The sequence below is a fragment of the Danio rerio genome, chromosome 24, assembly GCF_052040795.2.
Source record: "Danio rerio strain M-AB ecotype USA chromosome 24, GRCz13ab, whole genome shotgun sequence".
In the NCBI taxonomy this organism is placed as follows: domain Eukaryota; kingdom Metazoa; phylum Chordata; class Actinopteri; order Cypriniformes; family Danionidae; genus Danio; species Danio rerio.
In genome coordinates, this window is record NC_141044.1 from 36,269,629 (window position 1) to 36,292,861 (window position 23,233).

Consider the following 23,233-nt stretch of genomic DNA (forward strand, 5'->3'; position numbering starts at 1 on the left):
AAAATAGGTTAACGTGACTCTGATTGGGTTTATATTTGTCCGTGTTCAGCATACATCATGCTCTGTGTGTCTGTAAGAGTGGCACGTCAGAGCGGAGCTCAATAATATTCTCAAAACGAACCATATATGGTCAATCATGGACCTTCTGATTCTATGGGTATTTTATACCCAGCTTATAAAACCGTTTCTGGTACCTACCGAAGCTATAAACCTGCTATGTAGATTTCAGAGAAATACTTAACTTATTAAATCAATGCAGTATATGGCACCTTTAAACATTGTGTGGTAAAAGTGTGTGAATATAGCCTGTTTCTAATGGTAAACATGTATTAATTAAATTTTTATAATCACACTTGATAAAAACAGCCTGCAGAAAGACTTTGACTGACATTCTGCCTTTGTACGTGTCATCAGAGGGGAAAGCCCCACCCCCAAGTGACAATTTCTCCCTCGTTAGCATAAACAGCCCTGAATGTGAAGCTGTCCGCCATTAAAATTTTTAAATCTGCCTCTATGCTCCGCCCTCTATTGAAAAAGAGCACAATCTCATTGAATTTGAAGCGACAGTCACCAAAACAGCACAATCTGGACCAAAGCCTAAATAGGCCAGATTTAAAGAGTTATAAAACATTATGTGATATTTTGATCTGAAACTTCACATACACACTTAAGGGACATCAGAGACTTATTTTAAATATTGTAAAAAGGGGCATAATAGGTCCTCTTTAAATGGGAAAAAGAAAACATCATCTGCTACAGATGCTTATCAGTAAATAATGTCCAAATGATAGGAGTTGTTGGATTAGGTCCATTGTGAGTTTTAGCACTCAAGCTAACTACAAACCTGAACAGATGGCATTAAAAAGAGGAGCGTAATGTCAAAGTAGTGCGTTTCCAGTTCACCTACTCGGGAAACTCCAGCCTGATTGGTTCATTCTGTTTGCCACAAAGAGTGTTTATAATCCACAGTCATCTGGCTTTAGTGGTTGTGTGTATTTTGATTGTTTGCAGCAATTTATTATTGTTAGCCACAATCCTACCACAAAACACATTTCTAAAATGTAGGGAAAAATACACTCTCAAAATGCATGTAACTTCTGAAGTACATGATTTACCCATCAGGATTTAAAGGCATAAAAGGAAATGTAAATTGCTGATAATGTACTCACCCTCAGGCCATCCAAGATGTAGGTGACTTTTTCTTTGATAGACCATTGAACAAGACTTTTATGCAAAACCTTGACAGATAGTGATTTATACTGTACACCTCAATGGCTGGCCTTATAGAAGTCTAATAAATTGCAATATATGCAAATCACATATGACGGACAAGTTCACATATAAAATATGTCATATATTACAAGATGGGCACTTTCATAAAGTTTTTTTAATCTTTGAACCCTCTAAATTATCAGCCCCCCTGTTTATTTTTTCCCCAATTTCTGTTTAACGGAGAGAAGATTTGTTCAACACATTTCTAAACATAATAGTTTTAATAACTCATTTCTAATAACTGGATTATTTTATCTTTGCCATGATGACTAATTAATATTTGACTAGATATTTTTAAGACACTTCTATACAGCTTAAGGAGACATTTAAAGGCTTAACTAGGTTAATTAAGTTAACTAAGCAGGTTAGGGCATTTTTACATTTAAAAAATGTAAAACTGCTTTTATTCTAGCCGAAATAAAACAAATAACACTTTCTCCAGAAGAAAAAAAACATTTTTAGACATCCTTTGAAAATGTCCTTTTTCTGGTAAACATTTCGGAAATATTAATAAAAAAAAAAAAGAAAAATCAAAGAGGGGCTAATAGTTCTGACTTCAACTGTATATAAACAACTTAGCTTTACTTAGGGTATGTTTTGTTGTAGGTTTCAGATCCACAAGTGCAACAGAAGGCAGGGTTTGTTGTCCAAATGAACCACTGACCTAAACTCTTCTCTAATCCCAACCAATAGTGTTTTAAGAAGCAAGCATAAAAGAAATTGCAGTCTTTTGCAAACTTACAGTCTTTTGGTGAATGGATAACTCCCCCACATCGATAACACATTCCAGCAACCTTTGTATAATTTCTTTCATCAGTGTCCACTTTAAAAACAGTAGCACTCTCTTTATCTCTGTGCAAATCTGCCATCTCATTATTTGCTGCTTCAAAAGCTTGAACTTTTTCTTAGTGCAGTTTCAAAAGTTAATCCATCTTCAGCCAGTAATCCTCGTTGTATGTTGTCATCATTAACACCACACACTAATCTGTCTCTCACTGTGAGTATGTCTCCAAAATCAAAATCTTGTGCAAGTTTTCTTAATTCAGCCACATACTCTACTATGCTTTCTTCAGGGCGTCTGTTACGAGTTAAACTTCCACCTCTGAACTATTTCACTTGGCTTTGGATTAAAGTGGTTTTTCTATAAATTCACCAATCCATCAAAATTCTTTGCACCTGGTTTTTATGGACTCAGCAAATTTCTCATCAATGTGTACGTCGGTGCCCCAACACAACTCAACAATATTGCTTGTTTCTTCTGTGTTTTTAACATCATTTGCCACAAAGAAATGATTCAATTTCTCACAATATTCTTCCCATAATTGTGACTTACTATCAAATGGTGTCACGCGTCAACCATTCCAGCCATTTCACTCTTTCCAGGTGCTAGCAGTTTGTTCAATAAGCTGAGCGCTTTAGCGTCCAGTTTCTAATTTGCTTCTTTGAATCACCAACTTGTCTTTGTCTTCATCACTGTTTCACTGTTAATCCTTGTCGCCATATGTTGTATCTTGATTTAATAAAGGGAACTCAGAGCCAAACGTTCATGCTGGTCATTTATTGGGACACCACCAAGACAATACACAGCAAACTGTTAACACACCTGTTGGGCTTCTTCTCAGCCCCTTCGTGTCCTTGCACACACCATCAAGTGACACATCGCCCCCTACTGGACAACATTATTATGCCATACTACAGCAACCATGTAGCTTTACCTTGCTTTTAGATTGTTTTTATCTCTTTTGTGTATCTGTGCTTGACCGAATCCAAGCGCACAACTCAACCATACAAAGTGAGCTGCTGAGCAAACTGACCACAACAGGAAAGTTGTTCTTATGGAGATAGATAGCTGAAGCAAACATATTCATTTAAAAATCATAGACTCCTTTAAATTGTTTGGTGATATGTGCTTGGTGTTATGCAAAGAACTACACAAAACAATTCTAGATTTGTCAACAATATGTCCATGTTCATAACATTTCCCGAACAAAATACATACCCAGAGCTATGTCTGCTTGCAGTTTTTGTTTTTGCATATGCATTAGAGAATGCTGTGTACACTCTTTGACTATCTCAAATTTCTCTCGTACGTGCCATTTACACATCCTCTTTAAGCATGAATCCACCAGAGGGCGCAATATACAATTCAGCCAATCAGACTGACCCACCCACCCCCTTCTCTAAACCCAACCGATAGTGTTTTCAAAAGCAAACGTAAAAGAAAATGCACTGCAAACATCTAGGTTTACCTCGATTTTCCATAGTTTTTATTTATTTTGTGTAACTGTGCTTCACTAAAGCCAAGCGCTCACAAGTATAACACCGTAGAAAGTGTGAAAAGTCATCCATATGGAGATAGTTGAGGCAAAAAATAAATAAATTACAAGTTGTTTATGTGGTGGTATGCAAAGAACTACACAAACAAATTCTTTATTAGTAAATAATATGTCTTTGTAAATATCATTAGTGTAAAAATGGAACAAAGGTTAGTGGCACCATGCTGCCCCTTTTGTTAACTTTATCTAGAAACTTTTCAGATTTTACCACGTTTTCAGCCTGTTATTAATTTATTTTTTGCTTTTGTTTTACGTGGCTTCTGAAACCGTTCTTCATCGGACTCAAACCCAGTCATCGCGGTCAACTCTGCTCTGCATCCCAAATCTGGTAACACCCGAAAAGCTGTCAATATTGATGTAAGCAGTCAGTGGTATCGCAATTAGAAATTGACGGCTGCCCCATAGCGTTTATTTTACAGACAAAATACAGCAAGGCATAGCCCCAGATATATATATGTGGTTTCCCAGAAATGTAGACCTGGGTACATATCCACAATGAGCCTGTATTGTATTTTCGTAGTTTAAAAAAATATATAAGCTGTATTTATAATGAGCCTGTGTTGAATATATCATGCCACCATTGACATGACTAGTTTCAGTAGTCATGTCAAAGCATTAACTAAATCAGCATACTATCATCTCAAAAACATTGCAAGAATCAGATGCTTTGTTTCCAGTGAAGACGTACAGAAACTTGTTCATGCTTTTATCACCAGCAGGGTGGATTACTGTGATGGAATCCTCACTGGCCTTACTAAAAAGACAGTTGCAGCTCATCCAGAACACTGCAGCCAGGATTCTCACAAGAACCAGAAAATCAGAGCACATCACACCTGTCCTCAGGTCTTTACAATGGCTCCCAGTTCCGTTCAGAATAGAGTTTAAAGTGTTATCACTTGTCTATTAATCACTAAATGGCCTAGGACCTAAATACATCACAGATATGCTCACTGAATACAAACCTAACAGATCAGTCAGATCATTAGGATCAAATAAATTAGAAATAACAAGAGTTCAGTCAAAGCAGGGTGAATCCGCCTTCAGCTATTATGTCCCCTACTGCTGCAATCAGCTTTCAGAAATGATCAGAAGTGCTCTAACACTAGGTACATTCAAGACTGAAAACACATCTGTTTAGCTGTGCCTCTACTGAATAAGCAATGTGCTATGTCCGACAGATCACACTATTGTGTCTTTCATTCTTTTAAAACCTGTTTAACACATTTTAATCTGTTTTTAATCATTTTTATTCTTTGTTGTTTTTATTTGTTTATACTTGTTTCTTTTATTCTTGTTTATGTGAAACACTTTGAATTACCATTGTGTATGAAATGTGCTATATATATATATATATATATATATATATATATATATATATATATATATATATATATATATATATATATTAGGGGTGTAACGATACACTCAGCTCACGGTATAATGTTCACGATTCGATATGTATCACGATATTTGGAATAAAAATTGAAAATTTAACTGAAATGCAAATTTTACCAGGTAAACTATTTTTTATTTCTTTTGTTTAAACTTGTTAAACTGAACCTTCTTTAAGAAAATAAATTAAACAGGCCTGTCTCCGGAAAATAAAACAATTTAAAAACTTCTTTAAAAAATTATTGAAATGACAGAAACCAAATTAAGGAACAATTTAAGTAAAGGTGCAAAAAATAAGCTTTTTATTCAATTGAATTTAACAGTAAGAGCTTAAGGCTTTGCTTGGGCACTTGCGTTTTTTGTGTGTGCAAAAAAAAATCCACATTTCCAGGTATTTAATTCATATTTAATTAAATTCATTTAGAGACATCTCTAACTACAATTGTTAATAGTCAAAACTCATTTAGAGATATCTGCAAATATTTTTCAATGGAAGTCAATGGAGATCAATATCTCCATTGATCCATCAATTTGATCTGTACTAGTACAATTGTAATTGCAGATATCTCTAATTGTTATTCTGACTAGTCGAATTATAATTATGACTAGTCAAAATATAATTAGAGATATCTCTAAATATATTTATGGACAGTCAAAACAAAGGTTTAAATGCTAAAACGGCCTGCCATACGCGCGCGTCTATCAAAGTCCGCCCTCTGTAGTAACAGCTCACGGTCAGCTCACGTCTTGATTTTGCGGCGGGAACATTATATGAAGACAAAATGATATTTTAGGGTGAATTGTACCTTATAAATACAGTATGTGACTTTTTCAACACAATTAGGAGGTATCCCTGTCGCTGTGCAAAGTATGTAAATCACTGTGAAGACTTTAAAACTTAAGATGTTTGACCCAGTATGCGTGTCGAAAAGCAGACGAGTCTAAAGCAATGACTGTACAACCGAAATGTTGCCAGACGTCTGATTTTGAGAGGATGGGCCATCCTCTATTTCAACTCCACTCATCTTGGTCTGTTAACATTACTGCTGCTGCAATCTGAACTCACGTGCGACAGCAGGTGGAACGTAGCTCACGTGCAAACAGCTCAACTAATAAGAGAAAACGGACGTCATATCGTAATCAAATCGTCATAACGCCACGATGCATATTGTGACATTTTTGCATCGCAATAAATCGTACAACGATAAATCGTTACACCCCTAATATATATATATATATATATATATATATATATATATATATATATATATATATATATATATATATATATATATATATATATATATATATATATAAACTTGCCTGACTATGACCATTTATTATAAAAATAAATATGGTATATTTCTATATTGTTTTGGATAGGGTTCACACACAAATGAGTATTCTGTCATCATGTGCTCACCCTGTACTTGTTCCAAAGCGGTTTCATTCACTCCTTTTAAGTTTGACATGAATAAAAGTTGGTCTATTTGATCCGCACGGCGTTGGATTCGGCTCACAGAGAATGGTGCACAACAAAAGCCCATTTACAACGACAAGCATTTCATAAATTATGCACACATATTGCTGCAGGAATCCACAGATTAATGCAGACAAATCACATATGTGTGCCAAAATCACTTTTGTGACTAATTAGAGATTGAAATAGGTTTTCTGTCAGATTGTTTGAATGTGGATTGACTTTCCTAACTAAGCCTGCAATTCTCTTGGTTTGTGTATGGCTGGCTAATTGCAGTGACTCATTTCCATAAATACTTCAGAGCATTGATAGTAATTAGCTTTATCTCGTTCCTAATGAGTGTGCTTGGTTTGATCCTGCAAGAGACATGCTGCCTGCATCAGATACACACACGCATTCAGTCGGTGTTGAAAATCTGCTGAAGCTCGCCATGTACGAGAACGCCGGAGATTATAATGAGCTCCAAAAGACCTCTGAGAGGAGCAGATTATGGATAAAGAGAGAAACCCCCAGTGCTAAATTGACCCTGTAATTAAGTACCATTGAAAAAACACTCCCCAAAATAATTATAATACGGTAAACTTCTGTCATACTGACAACATAAAATATTTGTTTTTAGCAGCTTGGTGAAATATCATACAAAATTAACTGTAGGAAATTAAATATTAATAATTCACCTTCTTAATAATATAAATGTATGTGGTTCTCTGGGAATGTAGGGCGGATAAGATAAAGAACCAGTCAAATTGGTTCAACTCTATATAATATGATATTAGCACAAAATGCAGCTGCCAGAGTTCTTACCAGTTCTAGAAAATATGATCATATCACCCCAATGTTATCCTCCTTACACTGGCTGCCTGTTAAGTTTCGTATTGAATTTAAAATATTACTTCTCACCTATAAAGCTCTACATAATCCAGCTCCTGTTTATCTAACCAACCTTTTGTCTCGCTACAATCCAGCTCGCTCTTTAAGATCTCAAAACTCAGGGCTTTTGGTAGTAACTAGAATAGCAAAGTCGAGTAAAGGAGGTCGAGCCTTTTCCTTTATGGCTCCTACACTCTGGAATAGCCTTCCTGATAACATCCGAGGCTCAGACACACTCTCTCAGTTCAAAATAGATTAAAGACCTATCTGTTTAGTAAAGCATACACTCAGTGCATCACTTAGCGGGTTTCCACACAAGTTTCTGCATCTTGTTTATATACACTATGAACAGCAGCTACGCTAATTATTCTCTTCTTTTCTCCATTTCCACCTGGGGATACTCATCCCGAGGTCCTCAGATTATGCGGAGTCACTGATTGGATCCAAGACCAGCGACGAGATAATCCCAAGGTGTCCATATCCGGGACCAGGCCGTATCCTGAGCTGCTGCTGCGCTGGTGGTCAAGGGGGAGTGGAGAGCATGAGACTGATTCTAGTGACGCTCCAGGGACAGACGAGTCTTTACTGAGGCCAGCTTCCAGCCTCCACCGCTGAGACTGCAGCTCTACACAAGACTTTTGGCCAGCGGAGAAATTAAAATGGTCGTGCCCAACTGAGATTCTGGTTCTCTCAAGGTTCTTTTTCTTCACTCTCCTATTGGTGAACTTTTTTTCCCCCTCTCTGCTGTCGCCACTGGCTTGCATGGTTCAGGATCTGTAGAGCTACACATCGATGGATTTGCTCTTCAGTGTTTGGACTCTCAGTAATGACTTTAAACCACACTAAACTGAGCTAAACTAAAATGAACTTAAACACTAAAAACTGAACTACCCTGATCCAGTTACTATGACCATTTATGTGTAGCTGCTTTGACACAATATACATTGTAAAAGCGCTATACAAATAAAGCTGAATTGAATTGAATATACACTAACCGGCCATTTTATTAGGTACACCTGTCCAACTGCTTGTTAACGCAAATTTCTATTCAGCCAATCACATGGCAGCAACTCAATGCGTTTAGGCATGCAGACATGGTCAAGCAGATCTGCTGCAATTCAAACCGAGTATCAGAATGGGAAAGAAAGGTGATTTAAGTGACTTTGAACATGGCATGATTTTTGGTGCCAGACAGGCTGGTCTGAGTATTTCAGAAACTGCTGATCAACTGGGATTTTCACGCAAACCTTCTCTAGGATTAACAGAGAATGGTTAAAAAAAAAGAAAATATCCAGAGAGCGGCAGTTCTGTGGGTGCAAATGCCTTGTTTGGATTTTTGCTCTTTGAAAAACCTCTGGCATGCTAAATTTAATTAAGGTATAGTGGCAATTTAATTAGTATATTTAATTAAGGTATATAATAGCCAATAGTAGCAATTTGTATATTTAATTAAGGTATATACAAAGTTTTGTCAGCTTGTCATCCTGAGAAAACGGTTGATGGTTGTCTACCAAACTACATACACCCACGCCACCCCAGACTGCGGTAAAACAGTCAAACATTGACCAGTCTGTGGTGATGAAAAGGTTGAGGACCACAATTAGAGGATGTTGTTTTGGTAATAAGTCCATCATCAAAGTAGTTGAGCATCTGTGCTCCTATATAATGACCGTCTTGGCCCACCAAAAGCCACCGTATTCAATACATTTTGTCTACATGTTCTGAGGAACAAAGAGTTTATTATATAAAAAAAGACCCAGAGTGGCTTCTCCAACTGCAGGAGATTCAATTTTACCTCACAGGATGATCACAAAAAGTTTTATGTGATATTCCAGTTTTGCACATAAGTCAAATTCACATCTTTGGATGGACACATGATAATGAACTCTGTATCTATAAAGTGTACAGGTCAAAACAGAACACATCCTCTTCTGTGCAAATGGTATAAAACCCCCTCCAACTTTTATGATAATGTGATGGTTACGTTTTGTAATAAATCTGTATGGTTTAGCAATCCACCCCTATACTGTATTTGGTATCTTGCAATAGTTCCTACAGCAAGATTACCGGCAAACATTTTACAGGGGATCAAACTATGAAGGCTGAAGGACATATTCACCTTTAATAGCTCCTCGATGATAATGCAGTTTATATCTATCATTATGTGCTATTAGATTAACATTAACTGTCATTAGCTGGCAAGTTCGTGGAAAGGATGCATTATGGGTCATAAAAAACATGTAATTATAATTAGACCACTGGCTTTTTTTTTTTTTTTTTTTTTGGAATTACATGCACTAATGAATTCGGCCTGATGTGTATTTTAAGAAAGTAAACAGTGCAGTTTTGATTGTATGCTGACTTTGAGGGCAAAATCCAGCTAATGGCAACTCAGCTCAACGGTGGATGTTAAAATTGGGACCCAACAGATCTGATATAAATGCATTCATGGCTAAATAACAGGTTGAGTCCAAACATGAGTCAGGAATCATGTAGGGATTCAATGAGACATTTCACTCCCACGACTGGACTGCTGAGTTTAGCATAGAAAACTGGCAGCACCTGAAGTGTATTTAAATTAGTATGAAAAAAATATATTTATGGGTCACTGACAAATAATAATATCAGAGATGCAAAAAAAAAAAAAATGCAGTCTTAAAAGCCTTCACATGATTGTCATGAGTCTATTAGAATTGTGTCATGAATATTTTTCTGATCACGTTTTCAGAGGAACAAACTGTGTTTGTCATTAAAATGTTTCATTAAGGGCTGCAGTGGCGCAGTGGGTAGCATGTTCACCTCACAGCAAGGAGGTCGCTGGTTCAAGCTGACTGGGTCAGTTGGCGTTTCTGTGTGGAGTTTACATGTTCTCCCCGTGTTCGCGTGGGTTTCCGCCAGGTTCTCCGGTTTCCCCCACAAGGCCAAAAACATGTGGTATAGGTGAATTAGGTAGGCTAAAGTGTCCCAAGTGTATGAGTGTGAATGAGTGTGTTTGAATGTTTCCCAGTAATGGGTTGCAGCTGAAAAGGCATCCGATGCGTAAAACATATGCTAGGTAAGTTGGCGGTTCATTCCGCTGTGGTGAACCAAGATTAATAAAGGGACAAAGCCGAAAAGAAAATGAAGGAATGAATGAATGCTTTATTAAAAGTGTTATTCCTAACATTCGGAGCATCATTAATATTTAATGACATTTAAATGGAAAATTCAGCTTGTACTTGAGGTTAAAAATATTAATGACGCTGTTCAAAAATTCCCGACAATCATGTTTATGACAGATTTATGACAGGTTTTGTTGTCAAGTTATCCTAAGGAAAACAAAAACAGGTTAAGTTGCATTCAACTCAGGCTCATTCTGAAAACGTACCCCTATATATATTTCTGGAGAGTGCCGAATACATCCCAGGAGGTATGATTTTTTGCAGTTTTTGTTTTAGCGAATCTACTAGAGGCTGCTGTGTATGCTTTTTTAGAACTCAAATCTCTCTCGCAAGTGACATTCGTACCTGGTGTGCTCACGTAAAACCACCAGAGGCCGCTGGCAACCGACTGACCGACCGAATAAATCTAACCCACCTAGCCCAGCACCTTCCCTAAACCCAACCAATAGTGTTTTCAAAAGCACCGATTGACCCACCCACCGCCTTTCCTAAACCCAACAAATACTGTTTTCAAAAGCAATGATTTACCTGCTTACCAGCCTCCCGAAACCCAACAAATAGTGTTTTTAAAAGCACTGATTGACCTGCCCACCACCTTCTCCAATATTAGTGTTTTTAAAAGCACCTATTGAACCGCCCACCCCCTTCCCTAAACCCAACTGACAGTGTTTTCAAAAGCACCGATTGACCCACCCACCGCCTTTCCTAAACCCAACCAATACGGTTTTCCAAAGCACGATTCACCCGCCAACCAGCCTCCCGAAACCCATCCAATAGTGTTTTCAAAAGCACAGATTGACCTCCCCGCCACCTTCTCAACTAATAGTGTTTTCAAAAGCACCAATTGAACCGCCCACCCTGTTCTCTAAACCCAACTGACAGTGTTTTCAAAAGCACCAATTGACCTGCCCACCACCCTGCCTTAAACCCAACCGACAGTGTTTTCAAAAGCACAGACTGACCTACCCACCACCTTCCCAACCAATCGTGTTTTCAAAAGCACCGATTGACTGGCCCACCCACTGCCTTTCCAACCAATAGTGTTTTTTAAAGCACCAATTGAACCACCCACCACCCTCCCAAATCCCAACCAATAGTGTTTCCAAAGGCGCCAGTTCATCTGCCAACCTTACCCAAAACCCAACTGACATTTTTTTATAAAAGCACCGATTGACCCACCTACCGCCTTCCCTAAACCCAACCAACAGTGTTTTCAAAACCACCAACTGACTTATGCACCCACTTCCCTTAACCCAGCCGACTGTGTTTTCAAAAGGCCAGATTGACCTACCCACCACCTTCCCTAATCTCAGCCGATAGTGTTTTCAAAAGCACCAATAGACCTGCCCACCACCCTCTCGAAACCCAACCAAAAGTGTTTTCAAAAGCACCAATTGACCCGCCCACTGCCTTCCCAACCAATAGTGTTTTCAAAAGCACAAACTGACCTGCTCACAATTCTCATCCTGCAGAAATGTATATAGGGCTACGTTTTCAGAATGTGCCTATGTTGGATGTATTTGTTTATGTATTTGGTTATGTTATCATAACAAACATTCTCAACTTCGCATTTACAATGTCAAATCTAAGCAAAAGAAACTTAATAACAGCTGCATAATAATATAATATATTATATAATAATATAATTTTAGGAGTCATAAACATGCATACACTCTCGTTCCCAGTCATGTCATGATTATAAAGGTTTAATGACAGTCTTATGAACACTCCTTCAAGTAAAGTGGTACCTACTATCCTTACATGGCCTTCAAAAGAAGATTAGCATTACAGAGATTTGGACTCGACTACACGCTGATAGTGAAATGTCTACGCATGACTAGCTTTCACAAAATAAATGAAAACACAAGGGCCAGATGGATGAACACATTTATAAACATGCTTCGATGCTCACATCTACAAACGTGCGGCGACATTTAAGCGATAATGTCATAAAGTTTCCCGCGAAGCTGTAATCACTTTACCCTTTGATGGTCTGTTTTTGTTTAAATGTATTTAAAATGATGAGCTCTATGGAATTGGACTATTCTCAAATAATCTCGTAAAAGAGTTGATGGCTAGCTGTTAACATTTTATAGCTGGAAAACATTCATTAGAGAGAAAGGAAGGAAAACAGCAGAGGCAAAAGAAAAGAACACAGTAACATTTCACAGAGCCAAACCTCATTTCACAACATCAACGTCAACATGGGAAGGGGAAAATCAATAAGCGGGAGCGAGATGAGAGTCTCCACTGTCATCACAAAGACAGAGACAGATGCTGATATATGAACAAACCCTGAACGCGCGCGCCGGCAACATGCCTGCCATTTATGGATAGAAAAGGACAGATAGAAAGGTTAGTTAAACTGCAGTTTTTATCAGATCAGTGCCATTCACGCTCAGGCATTTAAAAAGGTGATGTGAAATGCAATTGCCAGGTCCGTCATGCCTGAACGTGTGTTATCTTTGTGCATGCATGCTATCTAATATAACACACACGGAATCTGACATGCATAAAAATCGCATCCAGACTTTCTCCCGGTGTTGAGAGATGAAGGCGCTGGGCTGTTCTTGTTCTTTTGAGGCCTGCTCTCTTTCTCTCGGTTGCTCTACTGCAGAATCTCCCAGCTCATTTCTAATGCAATAGAGCTCAACAATGACCGCCTACTTTGGCAGCAGTCTTGCTTATGGAAGTGTTTTTCCTGCATTTCCTCAATGGGGATTTCAAAAGAGATTCTTCAATACAGACTTCTAAAGCAGTGTTTCCTCATCCTTTTCACCTTTATGACTCCACAGCTCAATAAGTAAGTCTCAAGAATCCAACTGTCATCGAATAAAAATTAAAGCCAAAAAAAAAAAAGTCATCAATTACTCACCCTTCCCTTGTTTAAAACTGATTTGAGTTTCTTTCTTTTGTTGAACACAAAAGAAGATGTTTTGAAAAATGTGGTAACCTGTAAACCCTAATGCTGTGTTCACATTAGACACAATACAGGTGGATAAATCGCGATATTCATATGTAAACAGATGCATGAACATTTTGAGTTTACTCGCTTCATTCACGCATCAAAATCACGTCACAACTGACGCGGATTCAAATTATGGCAGGGCTTCTGTCTGCCCAGTGACTCTAATTTCGTGGCTAAATGGCTAGCAAGGATTTTACTGAGAGAGTAGCTGTGTTTATGTGCTTTAGGAAGACTGAAAAACAGTGTCAATTCGTTTAGAGCCATGCCTCAGTACATTAGATTAATTCTGAGGTGCACCCAGCTCTGTAAGCTCATAAACTCCTCCAGAAACTATACCTGGATGATGGAAGCTTTTAGCGGGGCTTCTGACTGAGCCAAGCCCAGTTTGGCTGTAGTGTGTGTGTGAATGGGTGTTTCCCAGTTATGGGTTGCAGCTGGAAGGGCACATGCTGGGCAAGTTGGAGGTTCATTTCGCTGTGGTGACCCCAGATTAATAAAGTGACTAAGCCGAAAAGAAAATTTCATGAAAGAGAAAATAAATATTTTGTTTTGGTTTTGATTGGTTACAGGGCTCGAAATCCGCTGTCAGATGACAGGGAAGGAGCTTTTATGACCACAGGAAATGCAAACGGCTGAAGAGTGAAAACTTAAAGCACACAGGTTTGCAAACCCCACCTAAGGTTGAGGCGCAGATAAGAGCGATCATGACGTGGTGAATATTGATCCGCCAGCTGAGATCAATCGAGTACGTGCTTTTCGGAGAAAGCGCTCGAATCTCGATGCCTTGCGTCCACTGCGTGTTCAGCGCAAATGTCCGCTAAAAGTCAAATCTAATACTGTACATATCATTGCCAAAGAAGCTCGCCTTTACTAAGTTTACACTGAAACTGCGGCTCATAACAAACAGCGGTATTCCGCCGGTGGTCATCGCAAGAATCCTGCTCAACCTGCTCATAAATTGGGTCCGCTGACTCGCCTGCTTTTCCACTAACACAGAAAAATTAAAATCAGCTCAGATTGAACATTTAAATTGACACAAACTGAAACCAAAACTTTTAAAGAATGATAGATGTGAGACTTTACTTACTTTCTTTTGTCTATTCTTTCTTGAGGTGAATATATATATATTTTTTTATTTAGTTACTGATGACTGTTTTGCAGCTTTCAGCCCAGAATTTAATTATTTATTATAATCTTTTGTTTGTTCTGTAGCAAAAATATTATTTATTAAACTGACATGCACATATAAACAGCAGTACAAAATAAATATTTCTTACTGCAATGCTTCATTTTTGTTTGATGCAAACTATACATTTGTTTTTCATAAAGTAACAGACTTTTTATAGCAGAAAACTTGCATTCAAGCACATTCAAGGCAGCATGATGATGACAAATGTAATTCATTGTTACTATTATTGTCATTTTCATCATCATTAATATTTTATATTTATTCGACATTCATTTTGGAATTATTGCACACAAATATCAATGTCATCACAGCATTAGTTGGATAGTTGTTTCTGGTTTTTGTTAGTCCTAATTGATGTAGTTTTACCGGTGCTACCAAGTAAAAAAGTTAATTTCGAGCCCTGGGTTATTTTCTTTAGCACCACCCATAGCCTGTCTTTCTAAAAAAAAATTAAGTTGTTTATTGTTTCTAAAAATGTAAGTCTTGTAAATTACTCACTGTTTCGCTATCACCACTTGTAAAAAAAAAAAAAAAAAACTCTATTATTTGTACAAGAGTTATTGTTTTCTGTCCTTTCTTTGGAGCACCAGTTTTTGTTTTAACTAAATCCTTGATCCAAGTGTGCAACCCCACTCCTCTAGACCAGGGGTTTTTAACCTTTTAGGACACATGCCCCCCCAAGTTTGGCCAATTTCACTCAGCAAATTCACTGCGTTTAATGTGCGTAACATTATTTACATTAAAACACAAATATATAGCTTAACTGATTAGGTTGCGATGGCTGAGCCTGTTTCTGTGAGGACAACATGGTTGGATTCTTGACACAACTAACCGTAAATCATCTTCCACCGTCAACAAGTGTGAGCCAGCCTACTTGCTTTTGATGTTCGTACATACAGAAAAAGCTGCTTCGCAAAGCCAAGTTCGCAGAGCCCTGATTGTGTGGTTGAGTCGTATATTGAGTATGTTTACAATGACACCAATACTTAATAGATTTTAATACAATTGTGACACTTCGATAAAGACAGATCCCGTAAACAGCGATTTTTGATTGCCTTAATAAAAAGTCATAACTGAACTAAACTGGAATTAAGATGCGGAGTATGCAAATATTAGTGGAATTATTGAAGTAAACACCGCAATCAAACAATTACCGTCATATAGAACTTTTCGCCATATTTTCCGACAAGATCCACACATGCGGCTGTCAGTAAAGGACCGCAGACAAGCGCATAGCAAAACGCAGACGTTTTTTTTTTTTCCATTCGGCGTTATTAAACTCCATAACACTCTCACCAGTCCTTACTCCTAATTTGCGTCTAATACCCAGTTTTTTTCACGGGGGCATGAATGAAATGTTCATGAGTGAAGTGAAACTGCCGAACTGAAGTTAAAGTCACCCAAAAATACAGGAAACTCCTACAAGAAAGCACTTTATGTAAACACCTTAATTATATTATTGTCTATTAAGGCAGATAACTAATTTACAGATGTCTATGTAAGCAGTGTCTTCAAAGTAAGTGAAAGATCCAGACAGGCATCCTGCTAATTTGATTTAGAAGGGCACTTTTTTTGTCAGACGGCTCACCGGTTTGACTTACATTCACTGTCGCACCCAGTCCATTTTATTTGTATATGTTTTACTTGAACGCATTAACTCTACAGGTGCCTGATAGTTAGATGTGGAGCTAACATTAATCAGACTCACTCTAGTGAACAAAAAATAATCATCATCATAATTTACTTTATAGGTACTGGTGCCCCCACAGTTTGAAAACCCCTACCCTAGATTATCCAAGGGTTGTAACAATATTAATGTTTATGTTTTTATTTTATTTAGTGACTTAGTTGAGTAGAAAAAGCTATTTCACAGTTTTGATCCTACAGAATATACACGTTATTACAAAAAAATAAAAAAACATTTCTCAGAAGACAAAATGAATGGATTTTTCCTTTCATCTGAACACCTCACGCACACATCCAGCGCTCACATATTAACTATTATTAAAGCATAAGAAAACCTATAGATGACTCACACTGAATGAGAAGTATTTCTCTTTAATACAAATCAAAGGAATGGTTATACACACAAGGCTCTGAGTTGTCTTGCATTCAGATGTTTTCTGACAAAGTTGGCTTTCTCTCCAACTCAAGGCCGTGAATTTCTGCCTGACAGAGAAACTTTCAACAGCCCTTGACTATCCTGAAAGTTTCTGAAAGCAGGACAATAATCGAAAGGTGTAAAATTACGCTCCTTGACACAGCGTGGAGCTGCTGTTGTAGATGCTGCAGCCTGATTTCTGCCTGTTCTATTGATTCGACAAATATTGACTTCTTATTTTGTTGCTGAGAGGTTGCTCTTTCATGGCTCGGAAGCCTTTTTCAAGAATCGAGTGCGTGTGTGTTCACTCTGCATATAGCATTCATATTAGGGCTGCACAATATATCGCTTCAGGATTAACATTGCAATGTGCGCATCCACAATAGTCATTACAGCTGATCAAGAGTCACTGCAGAGTTAAAGCAAAATAGAGTGAAAGTTTATCATCTGCGTTTGTTTTTAAAGCATAAAAGCATCATGACTTTTAAGCATTCGGGTACAAAAAAATTGTACCGATTGTAATTTTAATAGGGAAAAAATGTATTAGATAATTTATACAATGAACACTAAGCATGGTAATTTTGCATTTATTTAATTTCTGTGCCTGAATTCTGTTAAACTCCCCAGAAAGTACTATTTATTTTGCTTTTATTTTTTCTATGTTCATGATTTGTTTAGTATTTTCAAACATGATTCACGTCACTACAGTATTATCCTTAATGACTTCTTTCCAAATTGAGCTATTCAAGCCCATCAGCTGAAATCATATTTATATTGCAAAATATAATTCAAAATGTTGCACTGTTTTCGCATTAATATAATTTTAATATATTAAAATTTTAATATAATGCCCAAAATTCACATCATTTTAAAGTCTAAACTAAGCAGCAACCTCCCGCTCTCCCTCTGAAAGCCAATACGGAAGTAATTGAAGCTGCAATTTCACGAAATTCTGCTAGTCCTGGCTCCATATGGAGCAAATTTCTATTGAGCCCATTAATCAAATGGCCAACTTTACATCAGAAAATAGGTGTTTACAGCCTGGTATATTATATCATCTTTCATGACAACTGTAAGGGTGGTGAATTTTTTATAACTCATTAGTTTCCTTTATATTAAGTAATATTAGGTCTGAATAAGTAAGGGCATGGCCACTTGAGTGACAGCTAGGTCTCGCTGGTCACCATCACTACACCTCAGCTGATTCCGGCTGATTAGCTGCTGATCTTGGAATATTCATTGTATTTTTGTATTGTTTTAAGTGGCTTTACACAGTCAGTTGCCTTTTGGAATTAATTCTCACAATTATCAGATAATATGGCATGCTGTGTGCACTTTACTGTGTTCACAAACCATTCACGTGGCCTCCATTTCCCAGATGAGTGAAATTATATACTCATACCAACTCTAAAGATGTATTTGTTTTAAGATCATTTATTATCATATTATTCTTTAGATCTGTAATGCACTCCAGAATCTGACAGATTGATTAGCTATAGGCTAGAACAGTCATCTGAAACATTGTCAGATAGTTTTATGTCTGGATTTCATCAATAGTCCTGCATTTACTAAAAGACTATATCTGAAGTGTTTGGAAGTCATTTGCACTTACCTCCTGTTGAAAAATTTCATAAGAAAAATGTTTAGTGGGTCGATGTACTACCACAGTGTTTTTAAAAGTCTAAACACTTTGTCCTTTCACCTGTTTATGGTTGAGAGAGGAAGCTCAGGGAAGTTTATTGTTGATTTTTGCATTAGGTAAGCTAGTCCTCTAAACTTTAGTTAGCTGCTTTTTGTTTGTTGTTTTAGGCTATACTCAGTCTGTTTTGACATCTAGTTTCTGTTAAAAGTCTTTTATTTCTATTAAATAAATTCCTATGATTATTTTTTTTCTGGGCGAGGCAGTGGCGCAGTAGGTAGTGCTGTTGCCTCTGTGCTCCGGTTTCCCCCACAGTCCAAAGACATGTGGTAGAGGTAAATTGGGTAGGCTAAATTGTCCGTAGTGTATATGTGTGTGTGTGATTGTGTGTGTGGATGTTTCCCAGAGATGGGTTGTGGCTGGAAGAGCATCCGCTGTGTAAAAAGTTGCTGGATAAGTTGGCGGTTCACTCCGCTGTGGCGACCCCGGATGAATAAAGGGACTAAGAAGACAAGAAAATGAATGAATGAATGATTCTTTTTTCTAAACCTTGTGCTGACTCTTCACTCTGGAGCTGAGGATTGAAGTGTGTTCTCCACATTTATCTTTTTTATTAGTTCTAATTTAATATTGTTTACCAAATTTCATACTTCTTTGTTACACATTTTAAACAAAAACTCCTAGATTAAAATAAGGTTAGTAGACTAATTACCTCAGACAAACACAGACCACTCAAATACTGCAGCAGTTTTTAATTTTCTCTGTAGATTAAACTTGTATCAGAGCTGCAGCAAGATTTTGTCAGCTTCCCGTCCTCTGAGAAAACAGTTGATGGTGCCCTAGCAATGTACCTACAGCAACAAAACCCAATCCCCACGGGCCATGGTAAAATTGTCAATCGTTGACAGGTCTGCAGTGTTAAAAAGTATGGGGACCACTGATATCTTTGAACACACCCTCATCTTTGCTCCAAATCCAAAAGTACCACAAGAACCGAACAAGTTCCTAATATTCCTCAGAACTAAGAATAGACACAAAAGAAAATTTGCCATGAACTGCACAACATAAAGTGATATTAATTTACACCTATGAAGTGTCATATAGCTATTTTTTGGATCAATGAACAAATCAAACTTGCTAAATCATTAAACTACGTTACCATGGAAACTGCTGACAGATTTGAAGAAGAAATGCTTCATTATAAGCCTTTACTTTCCTTCAACAAATCAAGCTAAACGGCCTTCATATCGTTCCGAAACCAAATTTTCCTCTCAGCCTTTGTTAGTAAACCTTTTTCATCATCCTGTCAGGACAGTTTAACGTCTGCGTTTGACCAAGAACCTATTTTAACAGCGAAGCAGCGGGTTCACATTTCAAGGTGAGACGTCTCATCAGCTCACAATCATTCGTCAGACGTTTTCGTCCACATTTCAGACCCTCTACAGCTTCACATCCTCAACCCAAAACCCTGGGAAATCTTGTATGAGCATAGCGTTGGCTCTCTGAACACCTCAAAGCCCCACACATGCAAATCAATTTTTCATCCCTCTATCCTGGTCTCAGCTCATGTGAAAGGAAGAGGAAATTGAGGTCACGCTCCATCAGAAACTGATCGGCCTGGGATGCTCCCATTGTGGCTGCTGGAGTAGAGGGAGCAGAAAACGGAGAAAGATTGGCGTCTGCTGAGCGTGTTGGGGTCTGTCTCTTATAGAGTCTAAGTGGAGTTGATGCAACCCTAGAGAAACCAGAGTGACCTAAGGAGAGAGTTCCCTTCTCCTGAAATCCAGTCTAATGATACCGAGCTTGACAATAAGATGATATGACTCCTAAAATGGAGTAACACTGATCTGCTAACAGCACAGGCCAACAATCCGCTTTATCGAGAGGTGAACGGATGATGCAGGGGACGATACTAGTGCACAGCTAACATACAGTTGAATCAGAATTATTAGTGCCCCTCTATATATTTTTAACCATATTTTTTTCTAGTTAACGAAAAAAAAAAATGTTCAACTCACTTCTAAATATGATAGTTTTAATAACTCATTTCTAATAACAGATTCTTTTATCATCTGCTTGTTAAGTGGTGACATGTTTGTGATGTATGTAATACTGTTTCCGGGTCCAAGCCGCCATTCATTTGAGTGGAGAAATCATTCGTTTAAGATCACGTTTTATTCCTATCACACATTAAAGTTAATTTTATATAGAATCATAGTGTACACAACAATCTCTGGGCTTGCTGCATAACAAATGCCAAAAATGTAACAATTTATGAATAAAATAATCACTTTCTGGCCATCGGATATTAGGCATGGACATATATACTGCGATCGTGATTTTCAAAAGCCTTAAATCGCTTTGTAAACGTTTATTATTACCATTTCATGAGTCTCCCCATTCAGTTAAATAGAGCGCTTGGACCCGGAAGCCGCTTCGCGTGACATCACACTTAACAAGCGGATTGTCATGATGACAGTACATAATATTTGGCTATATTTTTTTCAACACACTAGTATTCAGCTTAAAGTGCAATTTGAATACTTTACTAGGTTAATTAGGCAGGTTAGGATAATTAGGTAAGTCATTGTATAATGATGGTTTGTTCTGAAGACTATCGACAAAATGTAGCTAAGGGTGCTAATAATATTGACCTTAAAATTTTTTTTTTTTAATTAAAAACTGCTTTCATTCTAGCTGAAATAAAACAAATCAGACTTTCTCCAGAGAAAAAAATAATATAGAACAGGGGTCACCAATCTTGTTCCTGGAGGTCTGGTGCCCTGCAGGGTTTGGCTCCAATTTGCATCAACACTTGCCTTAGTGTTTCAAATATACCTAGTAAGACCTTGATTAGCTTGTTCAGGTGGGTTTGATTAGGGTTGAAGCTAAAGGATGTTTCTTAATATGCGTTCTTTAGCGGTCTTGCTTCCTCGTGTTCTCGTGCAACGTCATCATCAGCTGCCTAAGTTCAGTTCCAATACTCAAGACCGCAAGTACGGAGGACGCGTGAAACTTCCCGGATGTGATCTTGCTATCGAGGACGCACTAATGCAGACTTGAGCACCGAACTCGCTCTGAAAGTCTTAGAAGTAATTGCGACTGGAGGTGGGAAGCGCAGCATTTTATTTAGATTTATTATTAAACTTCAGAGATATCACTTATTTACCTCCGGAGTTTCCCTAAATGAAACGGTGAAAGTAAACATTAACATGAATATCTTAATAAAGGAATAAACACATTAAGGGTTGTTTGTTTGCTGAAATTCATATTAAAATCTGTTTTATTTATATTGTGCAGAGTATATTTATAATGTTTTTATGCAGAGTATATATTTTGAAAAGGGGAAAAACAATAAATCGTTGTATGAATGCTGTAATGTTTAAGTAATTTACCATTTAAACCACGTGAAGGTCATGTGACCATCAGGAAGAACGCAGCATCTCAATTCTTAAAGGACGCATTCTCTGCCCTCTCCCTGAGTTCGTTCTTCTGAGGACACCTGGCAAGACCGCTCTCCACAAGAACACAAGTCCGTTCTCTGCGTTCTTGGAATTGAGAAACAGCCAAAGTCTGCAGGACACTGGACTTCCAGGAACAAGTTTGGTGATGCCTGCTATAGAAAAAACTGTAAAAAATTCCTTGCTCTGTTTTCTGATTTTTCTAAAAAAAGAAACGAAAAAATCACAGAAGGGCCAATCATTTTTTGACCTCAATTGTATGTGCTAACATCTATGCAATAATAGCACAAATGAATAAACACACAAAACAAACAAAAACAATCCAAACCAATATCCGTTTTGGAAATGGGTACATAATAGGGAGAATAAAAGCAAAAAAAAAAGTAATTTATTCATTTCATGGTTTCCGCTACATTCATTCTGCCATTAAGGCTACGCCTTAGTTTTAAAATACCATTTTAGAACGAAAATGATCCACATGCACACTGTGTTTTACCTAGCATTTCTGAACCGCCCTCCGTCCGCTGAAAACGCACATCACATGACCGCACACACACACACAGACACAGCCACAGCCACACACACTGTCATGCGCTCGCCTGAGCTCCAGAGAGCAGTGCACGTCAGACAGTTTATCAAGGATGTACAGCTGGATCGCATCTCACTATAGTTGTTAAACGTTATATTTAATTCATCTTGTCTCTGTCTAACGACTCTTCTGTCTTTTGAATCTATCAGGTAACGTGTCACAGCATCAGTACACTGCTTCAGCCTTTCACTTTTACACTTAGTAATTTTAGTGAAAAACATAAGATACTATTGGCTGTGCACCTTTTTTACCAACCAACCTCCTGCGGAAAAAGCGATTGACAGGTGGTAATTTGTGTGCAACATATCTTTATTTATTCATGATTTGCCTATGGGTTAAACAAAGGTAGTTAAAACGGTAGGCTACAAATAGTTAATTAGTTATGAATTAATAAATTATTCATGAGAAATTAATTCACCTCTGCCTATGACGACGATGTCATCGTCCATCGCGATGTTTCACATTATACATTGTACGATGCCAAATTAGTTGACATTGCCCATCCCTAGTTCATACTTAGTTCATGTTAGTAAATACAATATCTAACATTACCTCATTGTAAAGTATGACTAAAGGTTTTGGTAACAAAGTTTTACACATTTTAGTTTAACTAATAATTCAGTCTATTAACTTCTAGCTTATAATCTGTCTTTTATTAAGATTATGAATAATTTTATAAAAAATAAATGAGCACCACTGCAAATTGTATATTAATGGATTTATTGTAATTGAAAACAACATAAATCAGGACCAACAAAATCCCGAAACAACTAAC

General features: G+C 37.5%; 1 protein-coding gene across 4 annotated transcripts in view; it reads right to left on the minus strand.

Moving 5' to 3' along the window:
- Positions 1-23,233, minus strand: part of ralylb (RALY RNA binding protein like b) — a 490,264-nt gene that overhangs the window by 239,673 nt on the left and 227,358 nt on the right. Inside the window, exon 1 of one of the 4 annotated variants that reach the window (XM_087309883.1) lies at positions 2,606-2,860. The exons of the other annotated variants lie outside the window; for them this stretch is intronic. The gene's annotated coding sequence lies outside the window, so the exon portion shown is untranslated. Of the gene's footprint in view, positions 1-2,605; positions 2,861-23,233 lie in introns of those variants that run through there. 4 annotated transcript variants of the gene reach the window in all.